Here is a 23,764-nt window from a genome sequence, read left to right as displayed (position 1 = left end):
AGTGCTAAAGAAAAACAAGTTTGTAGGTCTGCATATTACTTAAAATTTCTGTTTTCCAAGCGTCGTCGTCATTTAGCGAGATGTATTTGAAAAGCAGTAACAAGCTGCTTGGGAAGTCAATATAGAAACTCGCTCTTGTTGGTCGGACGCAGTATAATCAATGAGCAGAGAGCATTTTACCGCTTCAGAAATAGGACTCGAAACAACAGTAATCGTACGATCAAGTACAGATTTGTTCTTCACATATCAAAAGGTTTGATGTACTTCCTTGACTACTTACCTGGAAGCAACTAAATTTGAAGTAATAATAATAATAATAATAATAAAATAAAACAAAAGTAACCGAGTACTAATTCGGAGAATAAGATTAGTGTATGTATGTGCCTTACAAATAAGTTTAAAGCGAAATACTGTTTCCGGCTAAAATTGGCTAACTATTTTGGAGTCTTAAATATGACGTATGTAGAAATACGTATGACGTATGGTGAATATACAACTGATTTTTTACAAACTGGTTGAAGAAGAACTCGTCTTGTGCTTCATGAACAACGATATCATTCGACATGCACGATGTACGAAAGACAGAAAGTAGGTCAGAAGAAGGGGGGAAAAGTGGACAGTGCTTCACAGATTTTTATCGAAGAAAAAAAAAAAAACGAAGGGCGGTACGGGCATAGTGTTGTGTTTTTGCTTAAAATGCGCCACTGAAATCCGAATATATCTTGCGTGTCGTCGGGTTTATGGGAGCCGCCTCCGTATTTATGGCGGCGGCGTCGTGTTACGGCACTCGCGGGGCCTCAGGCCGCCGCGATATATCGACATCGGCAGCGAGAGTCGAGACCTCGATCTGCGCCCGTGTGTGTGTAGCCGCCGGCCTTTGGCCTGTGTGTATATGTGGCCCTCCAGCCAGTATGTATATGTGCGGGCGGCGAGTGCTGTGCAGTGTTCTCTCTGGTTTGCGGCGGCAACGGTACCCGTGACGTCGAGAAATACGGGCACCACTGCTTTAAGCCCGGGGTGAAGATTTATGGGTTATGGTGCGTCAGCTCGGAATTCAGAAAAAATAGGCGTTCTTTAAAGCGCCGTTTCTTTAATATTCTCGATAGAGCGAAATGTGAAAGTCGCCTCGACAATGTGTAATTTATAGACGCGGAATAAAATGTAGTTAACGAACATGGACTTATAGAAATGAAGATATACTTCAGAAAAATTTTGCTGTGTATGTGACTACATTGTTAATATGTAAAACTACCGACGTTTCGGTCACTGCTGTGAGTGACCTTCTTCAGGGTAGTTTCATTTTTTTTCTTTTTTATTTTGCAAACAGAGAAGAAACCCTGAAGAAGGTCACTTGCAGCAGTGACCGAAACGTCGGTAGTTTCACGTATTGACAATGCGGTCACATACCCAGAAAAGTTTTACTGACTGTGACAGTGGCCACGGAAACCTATGTTTATACAAAAACTTGTTTTACATAACTTGAAAAATAAGAATATATGTTAATAATGTATGTGTTTCGATATACGTTGAAATGTTCTCCTGATCATCACAAGTCATCACTGTCTTCATCAGCCATGCAACAACACATTCTGTTGACAGTCTTACCCTGCTGGTGAGGAATTGTGTTATCTTTTTTGCTTTCGTCTCGTCAGTCTGATGCAAATCCAGTTGGTATTCATTTATGCTTTTTGCACTTCTAACATCTGCTTTTATTTTTCACCTGGTCACTTAAATTTGACTCCCAACTCCAGATCAGAATTTCAGTGACGTCTTAAGGGATTGTAGGTCGCTTTACTTTTGTAAAAATACACAAATCAATAAGTAAATAAGCAAGTAAATTTTTAAAAATGCTTTCAGATGACCCTTATTCAGTTATTTCATTATGTTTGGATTTCACTTGTTCCTTGGCGCTTATAGAACAGCTAGTTCTCTTGGAAATTTACCAATAAACTTCCGACCAGAGAGTTAGATGCACAGCTCGTGCAGGGTACGGTGACCGATGCGCACTGACCAGTTTGCGTCCAAAGCTCTGGGCGAGCTCATTCGCTTGTTCGAAACGGGAGGCCGGTAAGTGTTTCCCACTTTTCGGTCGTCAGCGATGACAGAATCAATTTCTCAAACGATTTTACAGAAACTATTCGGTTAAAAAAGTCATTTTTCCTTCACTAATAGCTTCATATGTCAGGTTTATGATGATGTGCCTATCATTTCGTTAATGAACGTAGTTACTGTGATATTTACCTGAAAGTATGACACTTCGCGAAAATGGGAAAAGCGTGAAATGAAAAATAGAGGTCGCTATGATTTTGCGTTTGGTGCATATTACATAATATGTTGTTGCTATGAAATTTAGTTAACATATTCTATTTTTCTTTAGACATGGCTAGAGATGTCTATCTATCACCAGTCTCGAGAAATTTGATCTCATGTAGCACACATCGCGCCGCTCCAGAGATAAAGCCATAATTTAATATTCACAACATTCCTCAACTTTTATAAACGCTTCCAGATATCGAAATGAGAGTTTGGCAATTGATAGCACGCAAACAGTAGAGTATTTTACCATGTCTTTATTATGTAAGACTTCATTATCTTACGTGTTATTCCAATAACTACAGACTTTTTCGGCGGAAGAATGTAATTTTTAAGGGCTATAGATAGCTGGTGAAACAAGAACTGCTATGGGTTTTGGAACAACGCAAGTGAAGCCATTACGTATTTTTTTGTACTGAGAATGTGCTTTCTCGTAAACTAGTGACTTTACGTTTCCTCAGTTCTCCACTTAATAAAATTAATAAACCACTGTTTCACAATTCTGTTGCAACTGTGTCTGCACAATATATTAGTGAGGTGAGACAGTGTAACCTCCGATGTGTTTTGGTAAAAGAAGCAAATTTTAACATGGCGACCAGAGAGATTAGGTTCTACTCAAAACTCGCCGCTGATGACTTGTCTGAAAGTTACAAATGGTTAACAAGCCACGCAAAAATAAATCACTGCATTTTTGGCGGATTTTCTTTTTGGATAATAACGAAAGCAGAGATGACAGTAGATCTTTTTGAATGGTCGCCATGTGGACATGGAGAGGCCCCACTTACATTTGCAAAAATTGTGAGCGTAGGCTTCAGTTTAGAGCAGCACTTTCCACTGCGGCACTCTGAGCGACCCGCCGCCACGGCCGCTCTCCACAAGCTGCCCCAGGCTATTGCGCATCTAGCGGCCACGGCATTTTGCGCCCACTATACTGGTGCATTTCTGATCGAATAGTATATTTATGAGTTTAACAAGATAAATGTACTAGTAATTAGACGTTTTCCGTTAATCAATTAAGAATCTGAACTTTTCCTATTATGACGTATCTAAATTTCGATTTTACTGTGTATCCAGGTCTTTCATCAGCTCTTCACTGAGCTCTGAAGTTAATGATCGAAGCTATAGTAAGCAACATATTCTTTTTTTCTATGTCAATGAATCCGCTACTACTATCGACGTATCAGGAAGCACAATTTTCGCGATTTACCCTCACATTTTCTTTTGTCGATATCTTCTACTGATTCGTAAGCACGACGAACTGACGACATTTTCTTCTTTCCTGTGGCAACGTCCTCGTCTTAGAGCAGCACTTGCTTGCACCGTCCTTAAATATTAGTTGGACATATTTCAGTCTCTGGCTTCCCTTGTATCTTTCCTCCATACAGATCCCTCAGGTAGCGTGGAAACTGTTCCCTAATGTCCTATCTCCTGTTCCTTCTTCTAGTCAGGTTTTTCCGAAAAACCTTTTTCTTGTTGCCTTTGCGCAGGACCTTACCGTTTAACTTAATTTACAGCATCCTTCTGTACGACATTTTAAACGCTTGGTTTTCTTTTCCGGTTTGCTAACGACAGTAGCCCATACAGCATATATATCAGACAGTAAGTCAACACTTCCTTGAAAGATAAGAAAATTTTCCTTTCGCATGTTAAGTTCATTGTAGAAGTTAATACCTTTGGGGAGGACGCCGCTGTGCACCTTTCCTCAGTCATCTATCTATTGTTTTCCTTGTAGCATATCTGATGCGAACATTTAGCTCGCATTGGGCAAAAACCCCAGTATGTGTGACTGACGACAATGCGATAGTTCAGGAACATGGTTTTGAGTGGCCTGCTAACAAGGGAACCTCCCCATCGCACCCCCCTCAGATTCAGTTATAAGTTGCACAGTGGATAGGCCTTGAAAAACTGAACGCAGGTAATCGAGAAAACAGGAAGAAGTTGTGTGTGAACTATCAAAAAAATAAGCAAAATATACAAACTGAGTAATCTGTGTGCAAGATAGGCAACATCAAGGACACTGTGATATCAGGAGCGCCGTGGTCCCGTGGTTAGCGTGAGCAGCTGTGGAATGAAAGGTCCTTGGTTCAAATCCTCCCTCTATTGAAAAGTTTAATTTCTATATTTTCGCAGTTATGATCTGTCCGTTCGTCCATTGACGTCTCTGTTCACTGTAATAAGTTTAGTGTCTGTGTTTTGCGACCACACCGCAAAACCGTGTAGTTAGTAGACGAAGGGACGTGCCTCTCCAATGGGAACCGAAAACATTTGATCGCTAGGTCATAGGTCAACCGACTCCTCCACAGGAAAACACGTCTGATATATTCTATACGACACTGGTGACGGCATGTGCGTCACATGACAGGAATATGTTGTCGACCCACCTAACTTGTACACTTGGCGAATGGGTAAAAAGATTCTTCTACGTTGCCCGATTTAGGTTTCCTTGTGGATGTGATAATCAATCCCAAAAAAGTGATGAAAACATAAGAGTTTGTCACATAAACTGCAACGAGTGAATGCAACAGTTTCACAGTCACACAGTTTTCCCTGTGCTCTGTCGAAACATATGTTTTTAACGTTTTCAAATTTTTCCGTGTGTAGACCGTCAAATCCTGCATATGTCCACGCAAATCTGAACATGTCCTGGAATTTTGGAGAGGGAAGTTGATTGTGTGTGTGTGTGCCTGAACTTTGATAATTGTCTGATAATAAAAAATTAAAATTTTCAATCGAGGGAAGACTTGAACCAAGGACCTCTCGTTCCACAGCTGCTCACGCTAACCACAGGACCACGGCGCTATTCAGCTGGTACTCTCCTTAATGTTGCCTATGTTAAGCATAGACTACTCAGTAGTTTCTATATTTTGCTTATGTTTTTAATAGTTCCACACAACTTCTTCCTGTTTTCTCGCTTGATCTGTGTTCAGTTTTTCAAGGCCTATCCACTGTGCCAACTTATAACTAAATCTGAGGGGGTGCGATGGGGACGTTCCCTTGTAAGAGCATCACAGACTAAGAGCATCACAGAAATGTGCTATGGGTTTCAGGATAGAATGGTGAGATGACTATTCCATCTCGTTTAGCGAACATGACCATTAAATGTGTCATCATAGGTCTGTGTAGCCCCACGTCAATTGTAAAACGCAGAACGCATGGAGATTTTGGTATCCACCAGGAATTGCTCGGCACAAACATTCCATCGTCAACAAGTGTCCAATTAATGGAGCTTTGATGAAAGAAGCCGCTTCTATTCGAGCCAGAAAATTAGCCTAGGGGTGGTTCGTAAAGAGACCAGTCTTTCGCGCTATGCTATCTTGTCAACTAATGTTAGTACTTGCGACGTGAACGGTACATACTTTCCTGGACACACTGCGTCACACCTCATTTTCATGAATCACAGTACATGTTATTTGTCAACTATTGTTGATACTAGAGGCCAATCGCCGTCGGGGTGTGTGGTAATGACCCTAGTCTTAGAGTGCATACAACGTCAAATACCGATCAGGGAAGTGGTTGTCTGCTGTCCGTAGTGGCCGAGCGGTTCTAGGCGCTAAAGTCTGGAACCGCGAGACCGCTACGGTCGCAGGTTCGAATCTTGCCTCGGGCATGGATGTGTGTGTGTCCTTAGGTTAGTTATGTTTGAGTAGTTCTACGTTCTAGGGGACTGATGACCTCAGAAGTTAAGTCCCATAGTGGTCAGAGCCATTTGAACCATTTGAACCAAGTGGTTGTCTGTCCATGGCTGCCGGCGATTAGACATACAGGAGTGCGGACCTTCTGTTAGGAATGTTTCTCTCAGCCTATGGTCGGCACAGTTTCAGCCTGCCATAAATCCATTCTGCTAATGAGAAACCCTTCTTGCTAAATCGTTGATCGTGGCTAATCGAGTAACTCTAATATTTCTATATCTCTCTCATCTTCAACGCGCCAGCTGCTACTCTTCGCTCAGAGATACAGTTGTCTGCTATAAAAAAAAATCACGCAGGTGTGTTATATCTCTCTGAATCACATCTGGCAGTTTTGTACACCTCTATTATGTTAACGAAGTAGGCCTTTTTCCCAGGTCCGTTCTTTGCAATCCGTTGAAATCTCTGCTGCACGTAATTTTGTATAATCTTGAAATGTCACGCAGTAATGTAGTGAAAAGAAAGGAAATAAGGTTCAGATATGCAAAACTTTCCTTGATAAAAAGCTTTATGTGTGGATACATCATCGGTTTTCTGCTGTTATCTTCGTATAGCACAGACGGAGTTGGAAATGTTATCATAATAGGAAGCGTCTAGGAACGTCTTTTGGCTTTGGTGCCACAACATTGTTCCACAGCTTTTCTGTTTTTTGATTTATCAGCCTTCTGACTGGTTTGCTGCGACACAACACGGATTCCCCTCATGTGCCATCGTTTTCTTCTCAGAGCAGCACTTGCAACATAAGTCGCCAATTTTTTGTTGGATGTATTCCAGTCTGTTTTCCTATACAGTTTTCACTCTCTACAGCTCGCTCTTGTATTATGGAAGTCATCCCGTGACGTCACAACAGATGACCTACCATCCTGATACTACTTCTTGCTTGTGTTTTCCATACGTTCCGTTCCTCGCCGATTCTGCTGAGAACCTCTTCATTCCTTATCAGTCCATCTAATTCTCAACATTCAGTGCTGTGCTCCAAACGTACATTCTCAGAAATGTCTTCCTCAAATTAAAGCCTATGTTTGATATTAGTAGACTTCTCTCGGCCCTTTTTTCCAGTGCTAGTCTGCTTTTTATGTCCTCCTTGCTTCATCCGTCATGGGTTATTCTGCTGCCTAGGTAGCAGAATTCCTTAACGTCATCTGCTTCGTGACCGTCAATTCTGATGTTGAATTTCTCGCTGTTCTCATTTCTGCTGGTCCTCATTACTTTCGTCTTTCCTCGATTCATTCTTAGTCCATATTCTGTTCTCATTAGACTGTTCATTCCATTCAGCAGAACCTGTATACTTCTTTACTTTTTCTGAGAATAGCAATGTCGTCAGCGAATATTATCATTGTTATCCTTTCACCTTGAGTTTTAATTCCACTAAAAACTTGTCTTCCATTTCCGTTCCACAGTATTATTGCTAACTATATTTCACGATGCCGAGAATTCCAGGTCATGATAGGATGTTAAGTTTCTGTAGTTAACGCAATATAGACTGACACTGTCTTTTCTGCAAAGTCTCAAGGAGTCATTTGTTAGAACTTTTGGTAAAAACACGATAAATCTCTCTTTTATTGGGCGTCACGTCTTGTAATTCTGACTGTTTTGACCTTGGCTTTCAATAAGACCTGCCATTCGAACTATTGTCACATAAGCAACTGTCAGAACAGGCAAAATGTGTGCATGGTTAGGGAGAGTTCAGTTCAGAGATTAAGCTTTTCTTGAACCAAAGGACGTTTACTCCTTGTATAGAATAGAACTGAAGGCACCCACGTTGGTTTGCTAGACCACCACTATCTCGCCGGCGACCGATAGTTTTTCACGATAGGAATGTGACTTTCTCACTTAGGACCTAGGTCTACGAAGGAGTTCGGAGGGAAACACGCCCTAGTTGGCTACGTGCCAGTGTAAGGGACAGCTCCAGTTAGGGCCGATGCTCTTTTAACACCAGCCAGCAGCCAGAACACGACTCCTCTCCGCGCTACTTCTCCGCCACGCACTTCGACTGCGTAGGGGGCAGATTCGCCCACAGCCCAGCAAAACAACCATTGCTGAGGTGATGATCTTACCTGACACGTAGGCCACAAAGATTTGTAAGTGAACAACACGACATAATATTTCAATGGAAAATTTGGGGCGCCGGCCGAGTTGGCCGAGAGGTTCTAGGCGCTACAGTCTGGAACCGCGCGACCGCTACGGTCGCAGGTCGAATTCTGCCTCGGTCATGGATGTGTGTGGTGTCCTTAGGTAAGTTACGTTTAAGTAGTTCTAAGTTCTACGGGACTGATGACCTCAGAAGTTAAGTCCCATAGTGCTCAGAGCCATTTGAACCATTTGAAAAATTGGAGAAAGTAATTAGACTGTCTGGGTGACTTATACTTGTTTAAAGTTATTTTTTTCTGTTGTCACCTTTTAGTAAATTTAACCGACACAACTTGGGTATTTTATAACAATAGACACATCATCTGGTAGTTGAAATCTTCGAGGGCATAATATTTGGAGTGCATTTATTCATGACAGAACAATCACATCGTTCTTTTTCAGCGTGTATCAAATAACATCTGCAACGTATCTGTAAATTTTTAAACTGTTTTCTGTTGCTTAAGTGCCATTAAGAATTTGCTTTTGAACAATTCTCTGCATCAGTTCCCTTTTCGTATGTGGAGATACACGTCTCAGTTTGACTTTTTCATATCTTATAATCCACTTCATTCTCATACAGCTTGTTTTTTGCACTCTGCTAATACACCCCCAACCGATTTGCCCCGTGAGATGTCAAGGATTTCGCGTACGTAGCTACCTGAGATTAAAGGAAAGCAGATGTTCGGTCATTGCATCTACTTCTTATCATTTTTCCGAATCTCGGGGTATAATTCAATATCATCTAGTCTTATATAGTATGTACCCTACTGTGTTCATGGAAAGCCTCTGAAGGAAGAAGGGGTGGTTACGGGTTTAGCGTCTCGTCGACTACGAGGTCATTAGAGAAAGAGTGCAAGATCAACTTGGGGAAAGATGGGGAAGAAAATCGGCCGCGTCATTTTCAAAGGAACAATCTAGATATACAGGCAAAGTAGTTTAGGGAAAACAAATTTGAATGATCAGATGGGGATACGAACTGCCGTCCTACAGAATTAGAGTTCAGTGTCTTACCTCTACGCCATCTCCCTCGACCTCAAAAATCTGGCAACAGTTTGATTTTTACACAACGTTCCAAAGATAATAATGAATGTTTTTTATCTAGGACTAGAGTCAATGCATAACCGCAGCTATTTTTACCATTTAACGTTAACATGCATGTGTTCTTTGCTTTTACGAAATTTTAATAAAAGTTCAGTTGGTTTCAAGATCTTAGGAAATTAACTTCCGAGAAGCTTCGTTTTGACCGTTAGCAAGGGCTTTGATGATTTAATGGTTTTCAGTATTAAACTTCTGTAGATTTCTCTATCAGTCTTGTAATTACTACAGTCCCAAATCCTTTAAATGATCGCCTGCAGACATGCTAAGGGAAGTCTGCTGATTGTAGCAACACTGCTGAACAACAATGGTTAGTTATAAACAGCTTTTATATTGTGCTGTGGCGTATTGTTTAATAGGTAAGGTTGTTAACGGTCGACTGAATAAGGCAGCTTATCATAGATCAGCACAGAAAATGAACGCAGATTGAGCTGAAGACCGCTATGAACCAGGGCCGAAATTTTGCAGATCAAGTATGGTAGAACTGCAGTCATCAGTTCACAAATTGTGACACTGCAAAACAACAATTTTGTTTTGTGCAATACAAACTAAAAAATAAATGCATGACGAAGTTTTTATTAACACGAAAGCTGATAGGTAAATGTCTGACTATGCCGAAACTCGAAACACCGTTTTCGATCTTTAAGACGTTAAAGAAATTATCGACTATGTTTGTAATGAGTATAGATAACAATTTATCTCCTAACAATTCTTAGGGATGATCGTAATTAATGTAATCATTTTAAAGTCAAACACTGTAGGTTCTACTAAAGAATCCTGGCTTGTGTGCTTATATCTGCCTGTAGTTAGAGGTTACTTCTGTATGCTGTCACAATTAACTTACACTACTTTTCTTACCTGTTCAGTGTAAACATTCGTTCCTTCGTCTTCATTTTCACTGTAATCAACGAAGAGAAGGATATTTTCATTTTAAATTACAGTCGGGCCATCGTTTAGTGACGCTGCGTATGAACTTTAACCTTCAGTGTTATTTAAATCTGTATCAATACAAGAAACAAATATTAACGTAATGAATAATATTATAAACTTAATTTTACGTCTCAAAAAATTAATTCGAGCATATTGAAATGCATACAAACCACCGCGTATAACTTCGGGATGAAAATTCGCGTCATAGACGCTGGGAAGAGGAATGAGAATAAATTGTTGCTATTGGGCTGCAAGTAGTTTCTGTATACTTTTGTTAACAGCAGTCTTCATTCAATTAGCCCCTCCAGTACTATGCATTTAATCTTGAAAGCATTACACACTGTTCTTCTTCGAGTTTACTCAACACGTGTAATTGCGTAAAGATGAAATGTAATAATTGTAAAGTGCGTCTAGAAATTATATCTTTTCATGCGTGAAATCTTTCTTCGTCTTTTATTTACATTTTCAAACACTTCCAGTCACGATTTGTCCCTTTCTTCTGTGAATTAACGTCGACAGCAGCTTCTTTCCTCGCCTACTACTTGCTGATAGCAGTAACTTCATTAGTTTTTTACCTCCTATTGCGTCTGTATATTGACCCCATACAATTTCCAGAAATGAATATTTTTCAGCTGTAGATAGATCTGAAGAGCACACCTTCTTCTCCTTATTTTCATCCGTTTCTACAACACTGCAACTTAAATAATAAATACTGTTTATTTACAACGAACCATTAATACACATGTATGCATTCGAAGCGCGATGATCGTGTCGATAACTGATGTTAGCTATGTTGACAAGTGTGTTTCGTGCTAATTTAAAACGACACTGAACCTTGTTCTGTTGCCCAATGTTTAGTGTTACACTACATAGTGGGTTCGTGAAGTGCCGTCAAGTTCTTAACTATAGTCAAAATTCATCTCAAGTCAGTGTTGTTTATAGAATTGTCCCACATTTTTGCATCACGCCAGTAAGCACTTGTGTTTTCAAAGACTCGAACTCCCATATATAAAACAGCTTGAAACTTTACTTCAGAAATAACTTTAGGTGTTAAATAGATGATGTCAAGCATCCAAGCGTGGAACCGTGGGTTTGAACTTATGTTTAAAGTTCGTTCGATGTCGCTAAGTAGAAACATGATCAAATGTTGGACGACTGTAACGGTAGTCTGGGTAATTTGAGCTTAGTTTTAAGTAAAAGCTGTTTTTTGACACATCTCAGTGTTTATAGCATCCTCTGACCTATGTGTTGTATAACAGAATAATTTTGCAATTACATTCAGTGTTATATGTAGATAGCGTCTGCAAAATGTGTTGTCAATAGATAAGCAACAAATTACTAATAAATTGAAACGTCATGCGTGATGCTGAAGTTCTACTTTATGAAAATGAAGTGAGTAATAAACTTTTTCCTTTCATCGTTTTGTGTGTGGGGATCGTCAGCGAGGGAAAGTTTCGTTTAGTTCGCTGTTGTGGTCTTCAATACGAATACTGGTACGAGGCAGCTCACCATACTACTCTATCCTGTGCAAACCTCTTCAGCTCCGAACAACTGCTGCAACTTACATCCTTCGGAAACTACTTAGTGTAATCATCTCTCCCTCTACGATTTTTTACTCCCACACTTCTGCCAATGCTAAATTGGTGATCCCTTGATGTCTCAGAATGTGTCCTATCAACCATCCTTCCTGCAGTGAGGTTGTGCCACACTTCTGTTTTCTCTCCAGTTCAGTTCAGTAACTTCTCATTAGTTACGTGACCTTCCAAACTAATCTTCAGCATTGTTCTGTAGCACAACATTATAAAAGCTTCTCATCTTGTCTAAATTGTTATCGTCCATGTTTCATTTGCATACATGGCTACACTCCATAGAAATACTCTCAGAAACAGACTTTCTAACACTTATATCTGTGTTTGGTGTTAACAAATTTTCCTCTTCGGAAAGGCTTATTTTCCACTGCCAGTTTACATTTTATATCCTCTTTAATACGGCCATCATCAGCTATTTTGTTGCCCAAATAACAAAATTCATCAACTACTTTAAGTGTCCCGTTTCCTAATCTAATTCCCTCAGCATCACCTGATGTAATTCAACTACATTCCGTTACCCTTATTTTGCTTTTTTTAAAAAAAATTTCATCTGATATCCTCCTTTCAAGACACTTTCCATTCCGTTCAACTGCTCTTCCAAGTCCTTTTCTGTCTCTGACAAAATTACAATGTCGTCGACAAACCCCAAAGTTTTTATTTCTTCTCCCTGAACTGTAATTCCTACTCCAAATTTTTCTTTGAGTTCCTTTATTGCTTGCTCAACGTACACATTGAATGACATCGAGAATTGGATGCAACCCTGTCTCATTCCCTTCTCAAACACTGCTTCTCTTTCATACCAGTCAACTCTTGTAATTGCTATTTGGTTTCTGTACAGCCCTTTCGTCCTGTATTTTACCCCTGCTACCTTCAAAGAGATTATTCTGGGCGCCACTGTCTAAAGCTTGCTCTGAGTCTTCAAGTTCTATAAACGTAGGCTTGCCTTTCCCTACGATATCTTCTAAGCTAAGTCGTATCGCTGGTATTGCCTCGGGTTTTCCTACATTCCTCCGGAATCCAAACTGATCCTCCCCGAGGTCGGCTTCTACCAGCTTTTCCTTTCTTCTGTAAAGCATTCGTGTTAGTATATTGCAACCACGACCTATTAAAGTGATCGTTCGGTAACATTCACACTTTTGAGCATCTGCTTTCTTCGCAATTGGAATTACTGGCGAATTCGGTCGACGAGACATCTACGTGAGTTCACTATTCTGCTCCTCAAACCACTGTAGCACGGTTCTGGCTCTGAGGCAGTTTCGAGTCGCTGTTCAACTCGATGACGGCTTTTGTAGAGACGATCGTCGAGCTAGTGCAGCAAACATGTGATTCAGCAGAAGAGCCGACGCGTTTCCATTCATCGACCACCGAATCCCGATGCTCCCGTACCCTTGCAATCGTAACTGTGTCGTTGGAGCCACATGTGAACACGTCGGTCGCGGAGCTCCACGTTTAACAATTTACGACGACCGGTGTGCACCGAAGCACTTGTGCGCGCACCAGCATTCTACTCTTTCGGCAAAGATGCCACAGATGACCATCTATCCTACTTTACAGACCAGACAAGCCTGCCAACCCCATATTCTCTGAAGAGTCGTGGACGTCCAACCTTTTAGTGCCTAGTGGTAGTTTCACTGTCCATCTACGTCTTCCCGTATACGCTCACGACAGTAGCACGTGAACATTGCACCATTCAATGTATTTCTTGATTTTCAGCCCAAATCTTCGCAAGCGTACCCCCGTTCGTGTCTGCTCAGCTTACACGCTTTTGTTTCCTTGTCACGAGCCCGCAACGCCACCGTACGGCATACAACGTCGCGGTGGGCAGTGGTCATAATGCTTTGGCTCTTGAATGCGTAGATGCTTGGTACTCTTTGAGTAGTTTATATTAATCTTCCCACTACCATTTTTTGATCGAAACTGTGCTCGTGTAGCTATTGCAATGCTGTGTAAAAGATAAGAGACACTTAAGAGGAATCAAAACCTTCTAGTATTATTTACTTCGTTGACAAGAACATTCAAACTACTTACGTGTAGTAATGTGGTAGCGTACAAGCGAAGGAAAAAACGAGGCAGTTTGATTTCGGCAATACATGTTACCGAGAGTAATAATCTCTAATGATCTGATGGTCAATGAGTGATTCTGATCTTTCCGAGATGCTTTAAAATGACTTTGTGAATAAAATGATGAGCAGATAGCGTGGACCGGGGTTCTGTTCGCAGCATTGCCAGGAGTTCTCTTGGTGACAGGATTGGAACTGTGTGTATTCAGCCTACTGATGCCAAGTGAACAGCTGTTTCATCGAGAAGTAGCGGTTGCTATAATCGGAAAGCTGGCAACATTTGTGATAACACGGAGATCGTTCGGCGGCTCATGCGGGGCTATAATCTGAATGTAATGTGAATACTTGTAAGCTCATCATCTGTCAGTTCTTTCATTCTAAATTACTTTCAATTTATCTGCCGTACTATGTCTGGCAGGATCTTCAGCATTACAGACGCTCATTAATGGATAACCTGTTTCACTGTCACGAAAATTATATTTTTCTTGCATAAACATACAGTGTTATTTCTTAACGTAAAGGTTGTCTCGCCTGCATTTCTCGCAGAGTCTCTTATCCCCATCTACAGTGTATTCTAATTTGCTATCGAAAGACTTAGACATTTTATACCTCGTAATCGTTTACTCCTTACCCTCTGTTTCTCTTTATCTTTCCTCTTTTCTGTTCACGTCCGTTTCTACAATATTTTAATGGACCATAGGTGTTCTAGAAGTACACGAACGTTTTGTAAAATTTCCTCTTTCACAGCAAGCTCGCCTTAATGCAAAAAGATAGCTTCCTTGTGGATTGAATACCTTGTCAACTAATCTTTGTTGTCGCCTCGTGTTACATGTGCTACAGCATACATCTTGAGAAAAATGGCGCCGCATTCTCTTTATATGATAATGTGACTCTAGCCTACTTCATTCTCGAGAAATAAGTCATAAGTGTGACGTCAACCTCTGTTCTTCATATATTGCTCCACAATAACATACAGTGACAATATAAATTAAACAGAAAAATTGTAATCATTAAATTAGACCAAACTGTTGACTATCTTCGTACCCATCGAGAAGGTTACAGAAGAAGAAAAAGAACATTGCATTTAGGAGGCAGTATTAGTGCACGCTTACCTTCACACTGGATATTGTCAGTTTTTGTTGGAAGGGCTCCCTGCAACAGAGGAAATGAAACATCAGTTTCTGCCGGGGTACTAATCGTAAGACGTAGGGAGTACTGCTACGTAAACAGCGTAACACGACATAAATTTATCGGTGACTTAAAAATAAAACCTGGGCCAGCTTTAATAACGTGAAGAACCTACTGTAACGAGAAACCTCAACAGTAATATAGTGCAAGATGTTACTTACGGAAACAAACCCATGAACTCATTTTACCAGTATTTGGCGACTAACAAATTTGGTACAAACTGGTGGTACAGGTTCAGCATGAGTGGACTTCGCAAGGCATTGTTCATTGATAACATTTCAGTTATAAAGAAGCAATGTAGAATGAAAGTACACATTTTCCTGCTAAAATATGTGGAGTAGGACTAGCTGATGCATGAGAACTGCTTCTCACTACAAAGTTCCCCGTTGCGACGACAGTGAGTGTAAGATGACATCTATTTTGTACAGCCCTCCCACCACCCAGGTTAATTATTTAGACTGAAGTTACGTTTACCTAGGAGATGAGAAGAAGGTGTTCATTCCAAAGTACTTCTACTGTTTCTGGGTGCGACACTGTGCTTCAGATTACCAGGATCGTAACCTGTTCCCCCTACCTCAGCAAACACTGAATGAAAGAAATCGCATGCAAAGTGAAGTCACACTGAAATCCAATAGGTTGAACTGTTCCTGAGCAGCAGCAGTATTTGCGACTAAGTGAATTACTAATTAAATCACAAAAGAATACGGTTGCTAGACACAGATGTGAATAACTTGCATATGAACCAATGACATGATTAAAACGGGATTTACATAACAATCTGTCAGACTTGATGTCGCTCAGTGCGCAGTCAAATAAAATTAGGTGCTACAATTTAGTTATGACATCCTTAGAAATATAAATTAAAACAATTCAAAAACATTATAAACAAAACCTTAAAAAGATCAAAAAGGTTTTATGCAAAATTTTAATAAAGAAGCTTCGTAACCTCACTGTAATCCACACTGTCACAAATTCTTTTATATACACCTTCATATGCATTTTAGGTCATTCATTCTTACTGTTCATTATTGAATTATTAGTATTCTGAGATAATCAATGCTATGCTTTTGCTGTGTTCGAATGTTACGATCAACGTATCGATACACATAAGTATAATATGCACAAAACTAATAAATATCTTCAAAATCATAAAGATAATATTGAAACGTGAGCATATTAACTACTTAACAGAAGTTTCAAATTTCAACTTAGGAACTTCTGTTGTTCCACCGTTATTAAGGACTTAAGACTACGTGAACTTCCATACTGAGAAAAGTTTGTTTTTACTTTCTGACAACGTAAGCAAACATCCTTTCTCATATAAATAATGTAGCACAGCACACATTTCGAATGCACAACAATTAGATGTCCAAAGATTTTCATAACAATTTCAAAGACTTGGGTTTCATGTAACAAGCAGACAATATCAGAGCTACCAAATACTAAGCCTCTGACATTGGAAGTGTACCTACTAGTGTAGTTTCACAGAATATTTTTTCCATATTTCACATAATATTGCAGTTAAAAATATTGCTTGTAAATTCTTGACAATATTTATACAACCTTCGATGTCATGAGTATAAATCAAAATTATTGAAAGTAATGTATAAAATACAAATGGAAAGATAATGTTTGTATATTAATAACCGAGAGTCGCAAGCACGCTGAGCTGAGCTAAACAGTGTCAGACAGCGGCTCTGATGGTGTTGTGCTGTCCAGTGAACACTTGTTTGTCAGGTTGGCTCCAAAACACCCACACTGTGTTCCCATGCTTAGACAATCTATTTTCTTTCTAGAATGAGATTTTCACTCTGCAGCGGAGTGTGCGCTGATATGGAACTTCCTGGCAGATTAAAACTGTGTGCCCGACCGAGACTCGAACTCGGGACCTTGGCCTTTCGCAGGCAAGTGCTCTACCATCTGAGCTACCGAAGCACGACTCACGCCCGGTACTCACAGCTTTACTTCTGCCAGTATCTCGTCTCCTACCTTCCAAACTTTACAGAAGCTCTCCAGCGAACCTGGCAGAACTACCACTCCTGAAGGAAAGGATACTGCGGAGACACGGCTTAGCCACAGCCTGGGGGATGTTTCCAGAATGAGAAGGTAGGAGACGAGATACTGACAGAAGTAAAGCTTTGAGTATCGGGCGTGAGTCGTGCTTCGGTAGCTCAGATGGTAGAGCACTTGCCCGCGAAAGGCAAAGGTCCCGATTTCGAGTCTCGGTCGGGCACACAGTTTTAATCTGCCAGGAAGTTTTTACATCTATTTTCTTTCTGTTTTGGGAGAGTGGCAATTACGCTCAGCGTTACCAGAGGACATGTTGACATTTGGTGTCACTAGAGGTCGCTTGTAAACTCTGTTTTCATCAGTTGCAATAATTTTAATAAAATGTGGCAGTTGGTTCAGAATTATTTGTTGAAATTATTCCAGTCTTTGTCCTCCCTTACAGCTTTTCCGCTGTACAGGTCATTCACGTATCATGAAAATTAACCGTTGATCTTCATCTTGAAGGAAGACAACTTCTCACGCAAGATGGCATTTTTGAAATATTTATAAACCATGACCGGTTTTGATAAAAGAATGTTACCATCCTCTCATCTGTGAATCACGTATACACAGCACAAAACATATTAAATCACGAAAAATGTCGTAATTATTATACACAGAGAAAATATAATGCACACAGTGAATTATCATAAAACACGCCGCAGTAAAGATTAATACAAGTGCCGTATTAGAGCTATAAATGTGCACAACACCTTAATTAGCCAGATAGAAGATATAAAATGAAATGGTATGTCAAAGCTGAAGCCAGTATTTATAACATATTTCGCCATGTTACAAGTCACAGAGTGCATCACTGATACAGTAGCGCTGCTGAACAGACACATGGAAGAAGTTACTATAGGACATTTTGACATTTAGCATCTGCTAGAGGTCGCTTGCGTATTCATGTCCTCATCAGTTGTAACTGCAAATGCAATATTAGCAAAAGTGTGGCAATTTCTACATACGTGTAAATTATTTGTAGCAAGTGAAAGGCTAAAATACTTTTTACAACCAGAAAGAGCTTATGTAACTATATAGAGGTAAAAAAAAGTCGAAAACGACAAATTTTGTTAAAACTTGATGTCTGTCGTATTTCAAAATTCTGTCTATGTACAACGTTAGATACAAGACATAATAATAAAATTTTTTGACAATTTCCTTGCACAGTGGAAACCTAGTAGACGAGATTGCACAGTACAGAGATACATATGTAGGTCATTATGTAGGGGACGAAGAGGTTATACTTCATTAAGTAAATTCAACACCACAGTTTTCTGTATACCCTTATAGGGGTGAATGCATTACAACAACGTCTGCTAGGTATACAACATGGCACACTGGCTGAGGTCAACGTAAGATTTCAAACTCTCAACAACCGTTACAAAAAGGAAATAATTAAAATCTCGAAATATTTTTATATGGCAGCAGTGACACTAAAAGAGTGAGACGAAATAGGGATACAGTCATACGGATCTGAATTTACCATTCGTCACCTACCTACTGAGTTACGTATGGGGCTCTGTTGTTGGCAATCTCGTTGATACTTGGTTTCTGCTTTGCAACCATTTTGTCAGTAAATACTACTGTGCGATTATTTTGACTTGTAACTGACGTAGTCTCGTTTCCAATTATCTTTTTCGTAGAAATCTACAAAAAGAGGTATATTAGGCAATATATAACCTATACTAGAGGAAGGAGTAAGAGATGCCGACGAAGGCAAGAACTGGAAAGGCAACTGGACTGGGAGAAGTTACGATGGAATTGTGAAAATATGGACCCTTCGACTGATGAGACGTATGTGAAAATTGTTCAGTCGGATTGTGGAGGGAGAGGAGATACCAAGAGGATACTTCCTATCTACAAAAAAGGAAACAAAAAACACCCAAATAATTGTATGGCGATTAGTGTTATGACTTCTATCAACAGACTTTATAAGTGCGGCACTGAGAAACAGGTTGGAGAATAGGATTGATGGAAAGATGCGAGAGGAACACATAGGTTTTAAAGTGGATGTTGTTGTATGGACCATATTGTTAGCCTCAGACAAATAAGTGACAGGTTGTATTCTAAGAGTCATGAAGTACACCTAATATTTGCGGATTTAGAAAAAATGTATGATTCTGTACCCATAATGAATTATGGGAGGCAATTGAGCGTATAAGTGCAGAAGCATGACATATCCTTGGTTCGGAGAATATAACAGCAATCGTACGCAGCAGTTAAAGTAGGGAGAAAGTTAAATGAGACACTCTAAATATCGAAAGGACTTACTTAGACAGGGCTGCAGTATGTCGCCGGCCTTGTTTAAAATATATATGCTGTTTATATTGGATGGTGGAATCAGTAATATGGAGATAAGGAATTTCCTTTCCAGCATGAAACTATCTGACCACTATTATTTGCCGATGATAAGGTAGTGATAGCACAAAGTAGAGAGTACGTACGATGTATGGTAAAGAAGTTCATGGAAGCATTTGAACGAGGCGTGCTTGGAATATATATGAGCAAAATGGGGTATCTACTAGTGGGAGGAGATGGATGGGATATAGTACTGCCGCAAAGAACTACTAAAGCTGTAAAGCAATTTAAACACTTAGGCTTTATTATCCATTTCTAAGGAAGCTGGGAAGTAGATGTGGAACCCAAGATCCAGAAATTAAAATGCTAAGAATACATATAAGGGGGGCAGCATCTAAATCAACAAAGAGAAGGATTCTGCAAGCAGTAGTGGAAAGAATGAACCCTCCGGGAGTGGTAGAGAAGGATGGAGTAAGAAGGGTAGCCAGGATTTCCAGGACAGGGCGGAGAAGAAATGAGGAAATCAGGGAGATAATGGATATGGAACAACCTGTCGTGCAAAGGACCAGGAATAGAGATCTTCAGTGGTATGACCATGTACGGCAAATGGAGCAAGGTCAATGGCCAAAAGTAATCGTGGAATGGTCGCCGCCAGGGAAGAGCAAGCGTGGACGTCCGAAATTGACATGAAGAGTGGGAGTAATGAAATAATGAGGGACAGAGATGTGAAAGAGGAAGACTGCTGTGAACGTGAAAGCTGGCGAATGGGATTACAGGGCAATTGTTGGAGAATGGAGAAGCCCTTAGAAGTGAAAGTACAGATCTGCCTTAGTACATAGACAGGATTTTGAAGTATGACTTACGTTGTCTTTTTCGAATTATTGTTTTACCTAGTGTGGTTATGTACGCTCTTTCTGTTTCTATAAAGTATTTTAGCTTTCACGTGTTTCAAAAATTTTATAACTGTGTACCAGTTACCACTTTTTTAATTAAAATTACAGACTTATATTTGCAGTTGATCGTGACATGAATACACAAGCGACTTCTAGCGCCCCTACAATTCAACATGTTCAGTAGTAACTTTCGCCGCATGCCAGTTCAGCTCATGTATCACTGATGTAGTCTGTGATTTGTAATATGCGACAGGTGCACTTGGTAAAATATATTGTAAGTGTTGAACTAAGGCAGGCCAATGCAACTTATGTCAACTGTCCTGCTAATTAAGATGGGGAGAACGTTTATAAGTGTAATTGGGCATTTGTATTAACATTTACCGAGGTATGTTCAACAATAATTCTCTCTGTGTATGATATTTATGATACTGTGCGCTGTCTTTCATAATTTGCTTTACACCTTATGTTTACCATTCACAGATCAGATGATGGTAATTCCGTTTTATCGAAACCGACCATCGTAAATAAAGGTTTTACAAATGAAATTACGGCTGACCAGTTCCCTTCCTTCTAGCCGAATATTTGCAGATCGTTTGTAACACTGTTATCGATATTACCTATAATGGTATTATCGAACTTATTTGTCCGTCTTTACTTAATGTGACTTCTGTACAACCATGCCCTTTGATGTAACATCCATGTAAATGTTTTTTTTTCATTATTTATGATAATTTTATGTAACTGTAATATACGTATGTAATGCCAAAGTAATATACAGTAAGAGACTGAAAACGATGGACTTCACTTGTAACACTGATTCGTGCACAGGAAAGTAGGTTTTTAATCGTGTAAAACTTGGAGGGAAGCCTCTCCGCAATGGAACTGGCAAGGCGGGAATAGAAAAGGTGGATCTGGTGGTCGACTGCAAAGCTGCCGCGTGGCATGAGTCAGCCGGTGGCCAGCAGGCGAAATGAGCGCCTTTTGTGAACTAAAAGAGGCGATAAGAACTGCAAGATCATCTTACATAGCCTCGGATGCGGAAGTCATGAACTCGGCTTATTATTCATGGAATACTTCGACTACCTCTGTACTACGAAAGTACTACGCTAAGAAGAGAATTTTCAGAGTTTGTTACAAAGGAAAAGCCATGGATACTTCTGCTGCTTTTTTTGAATAGCACAGGAGGTCGACACTGTCGCCACCTCTATCTCAAATTATCGGTTGAGTACTGTATAACTTCATGGACCAGTTACGTGGTTTCTTTTTCAGTAATAAGTTTGTGTTCTGTAGTCTTTGTACTGAGCCACCGTATTTTATCTTTAGTCGTTTGCCAAGACAGGGTCCTAATCCAAGCGCTACTACGATTCCGAGTCTCCTATTTTACTGAACGGAACCGTAACGGAGGTTAATTAACTTTGTGGAGTTGTAAAATGCGCAATTATTTAGTGAGCATAAGTTCTGAAGTACTTCACGTAACTTTCATCGTGTTACAATTACAAAGAAAAGAGTTAAAGCATTGAGTTTAAGGATTTTACTTATTGAAATAACGTTGATTTTCATTTCATGTGTTACATAGTTAACAGTGTTTCCAATATAGTGTCATGAGTAAAACGTTCAGCCTCGATCAGAGTCTAATGATAGACCTGTTTCTGGGCCCCCATACTTATACCTGAGCCAGATTTAAATTTCATATTACAATTACAGTACACTAGAAGTACAACTGTCATTCTTGTAACGCGTGTTTTTTTTGTGAGCAAATAGCAATTTTTTTTTTGTCAAGGAACATTCACTTCCTTACACTACTTATCTCAGTTGGGACATGTGCTACCTCAATCTGGTTTAATCTGTATTCAGAGTGTACTAGATTGAGGAAGCACATGTCCCCTGTGAGCTAAATAGTATAAGGAAGTGAATGTTCCTTGAGAATACAAATAATAACCAATACAAAAAGAACAATTACTTGATACCTACTACCGTGGTAGTAATTTCTATTGATTAAACTGACAAAAGAACCTTTTTCCAAGTTATTAATGCTCCACCTTTAGCAGTCATTTACCTATGATGATTAGCTTGCTACTATAATGTACAGACAGTGTTATTAAGAACCAGTTAGTGTCGAAAAGTATTAATATTCCTCTGTGTAGATCATGTCAAATCACTGGTACATTACTTGCAAAACTGCGCTACTGTCTTGTACTTTATCAGCAAAACAGAATTTTAACGTCAAATAAGGCCAGCCCCTATAGTTCACTTTTTTCATGTACCATGCTAGTACCTGGCGACTATTTCCTTTCGCATAATTACAGATAGCTTGATTACTAATACAGCCTAGGCTCGATTTCAGTTTGTCCTGCTGCGGCACCTTTCTGCTGAAATCTTTAGAGAAACTAAAATAGCCCGATACTTTTCCATTACGCGTGATCGCAGGATCGGTGAACTGCTAATTCAGTAACACCAGTAGTGTTTCACGTTCCTCATTACACAGTACAAGCTCATTGAATATTCCTTGTGGTCTTCATACTGTTCTGTCGTCCGATCCCTTTATCCTGTGCTTCAATATAGTCTATGGAAAATCTCCCCATATTTTACTTTATGAGTTTTAACAAAACAGAAATCTCCCTAATATAATTTCTGCCACAAATGACCATGTGCATATAAAAAATTTAATAATAAAAACCAACTGTTCCTTCAAACTGAACCAGTATTTAACCAAAAATAATAAAAATTGAGGAAATATGGTCATTTCTAATAAAACGAGTGTAAGATCTCCAGTTTTAGTATTGTGACAACGATTGTATTTACCAAAACATGTAAGGAAGGTCTGGCAATGCCTTCAGAACACTACAGTATTCCTAGTTCTCAAATGTAAACAAATTATAGCCAACTCATGTCTACCAGATTTAAAATTTTCACGTTATCAACATTTTTTCACTAATGAGAACTCAACCTACTCTTTCCAGACTGGCCATAGGCAACTGGCTTAGTGGTGAAGATAACACTATTCAACACACACATTTTACAAGCATATTACATAAAGCATTACATAATTTGATATACCGTTAAGATAAATGCGTAAAAGAAAGGAGTTATAGAAACACTGCAAATACACATTATACACGGTAACACATGAAGAAACCCAATACTACAAGACTGGAAGAAATATGAAAAAGAAAGTATTCACAAATATATATTTTTTATATAATACATTAATTTCTGTTTACCCTATTTAAATAACTTGAAAAGTATTTACGATATCTGAAAACGAAGTTACGTGTGTTTCATAACAACAATGTTAACAAATATAACTACAGTGGGAAAACTAAGTATTTATTAAACAACTCTTTTGGAAACAAATGTATGAGAGATGAGCTTCCTAGCAGTTATAATGTCTGATGAAGAAATACATAGGTGAACTGAAACAGTCATCCTCCACTGGTGGCCTACAAACAAGAAGTGTAATCCTTGCTAAGAATTGCTCCTGTAACTGCTCTTTTTAAAATGGCCACTCATGTAACAATGCAGTAGAAAGT

At 39.5% G+C, this 23,764-nt stretch overlaps 1 long non-coding RNA gene across 1 annotated transcript in view; it reads right to left on the bottom strand.

The window, feature by feature from the left end:
- Positions 1–23,764, bottom strand: part of LOC126416309 (uncharacterized) — a 1,765,436-nt gene that overhangs the window by 434,240 nt on the left and 1,307,432 nt on the right. The window contains exon 4 of the long non-coding RNA XR_007575433.1: positions 14,916–14,955. This is a non-coding gene — a long non-coding RNA (uncharacterized LOC126416309). The remainder of the gene's footprint in view (positions 1–14,915; positions 14,956–23,764) is intronic.

Source organism: Schistocerca serialis, chromosome 8 (genome assembly GCF_023864345.2).
Source record: "Schistocerca serialis cubense isolate TAMUIC-IGC-003099 chromosome 8, iqSchSeri2.2, whole genome shotgun sequence".
NCBI classification, from domain to species: Eukaryota; Metazoa; Arthropoda; class Insecta; order Orthoptera; family Acrididae; genus Schistocerca; species Schistocerca serialis.
The sequence above is the reverse complement of the archived record's forward strand: the minus strand, read 5'-3'. Positions and strand labels throughout refer to the sequence as shown.